Consider the following 1,967-nt stretch of genomic DNA (forward strand, 5'->3'; position numbering starts at 1 on the left):
CGAGGTCCTTCCACTTCCGCTTGCTTCAAGCTCCCTAATATGAAACCCGAAAGCCTTGTAGATACTTGGAATGGATGAACAAGAAACGAAAATGATGGTGGTGACCCTATGTGGGTTCGGCCGAGAATGGGGAGAGGGCAAGAGAGTGGAGTGAGTTTGGTGAATGGATGGTTATAATCTCTAGTGTTATGTGGGTATTTATAGGAAATTTCATGTTCCATAAACCAATGGGTAGTATGTCTACTAGATATGGAGCAAGACTAAATAAAATATTCAAATGTGTACTACTAGTTACAAAGGGACCAAACCGGCCCAAGGGGGGGGGGGTCACTTGGTTCGATCTCAATTGCTTAGTTAGTGCATAGTTACGTTAAGTAGGTTAACTTTAGAGATTAACCCCGTTAGTTGCATGATGTGTTATAAAGCGGGTGTTAGGGTAATCAGGGACCCTAACTGGCTCAGAAAAAGACTAATAATATTTCTGGCAATATTTTCATGTTCCGGGTATAGTCCGGTTGTTCGGTTGGATAGTAATCCGTTAAAGTGCTTAAGTAATCTTTTAAGCGTCGTAAGTAATATTTTTAGCGACACAATTTATTCTGCAAAGTGTCAGGAATATTTCCTCATGTTTTGGCACTTTATTAGTTAGCTAGAAGCTAATGTGTTGATAAAAGTGCTGTGTTTCGTGCTCAGAGTACGTTTTAGGCACATCCAATCATTACATCTTATTCCTAGAGACGCAGTTATACAACACTTGTATCCCTACACACACTATGGGTGTAGTAAAATATTTCTGGCTCATACAGGCCTTTAGAGGCAGTGTTTGCCTGATGCTGGCTATATCAGCATGTTCCATAGGTTATCCGTTTAAATGCTACTGTGCTTTTGTGCATCATGTTTGTCACTAGAGTTCAGTAAGTAAATAATGTAGTGACGGAAATCAAAGTATGATGCAGATATGTACAAGTATCAATAGTCAAGTAGCAGTTTATCAGTAATCTCAGTTAAGCACAGTAATTAAGCAACAATTAATAGTTATTTAAGTCGTACGGATACCTGGTTTAGTGAGGGTTGTCACAGTAAACAAGTTTATATACTTAATATCATGTTTTATGAGTGTCAAAACAGGTTCCATAACATATACATTACAGATTATGTATAAAACGGCAAAATAGCTTTCTGTTGACTTTTTAAGTGCACGTTTGACTCGACATTTGACATAGTTAGAGTGGTGATCAGAGGGAACCCTTTTAGGGGTTTATTACCCACATTAATACCAACTCATAACTACCTTTGATTCGTCATAAGACTGAACCATCTCGGATTTATTTTAAAGTCAAACCGTATTTACGACGGTTTGGTTTCTAGTGATTTTCTAAGCATAAATTGAACTACAAAGGATCTTATGAACTTACAGAAGTTAGGACTTGCTTAGAGAGCAATGAGGAACACTTGAGAGCCTTTAGAATGACCAGAGAAGTGGTGTTGTGTTGTGATGAAAGTTATGAACACAAGTATGCTATTTATAGCCAAAGTCAAGGTCCAAGATCATCACACAACACCCTACAACTGATCATGGATGGTTGGCATGTGTCCTAGAGGGTTATGGGTTGTGTAGGGGGCACCCATGCTGCACTAATTGTCCAAATGATCGTTCACAAGTTCAAAAGGCAAGTCTGTCCAAACATTCTGCATCTGGGCGTCCCACGCGGCCCGCATGGGAGTTCCATGCATGTTTTAATGCGGGTCGCCTGAGATTCAAATATCAGGCGTGTAAAAGAGGTGGCTCGCGGCCCGCCTCAACTTAACCCGAATCTTCACGCGGGTCGCGAGAGGTTAGATTTCCAGAAATTTTAAATCTTTTGTAATGATTATCAGAATCCGGTAATTAATAACGAAATCTTTCGTAATGATTTACCTGACCTTTCGGGTTTGAAGGGGTAACTTTGCGGTTTGGCCCTCGGTTA

This window comes from Helianthus annuus, chromosome 3 (genome assembly GCF_002127325.2).
Source record: "Helianthus annuus cultivar XRQ/B chromosome 3, HanXRQr2.0-SUNRISE, whole genome shotgun sequence".
NCBI lineage: Eukaryota > Viridiplantae > Streptophyta > Magnoliopsida > Asterales > Asteraceae > Helianthus > Helianthus annuus.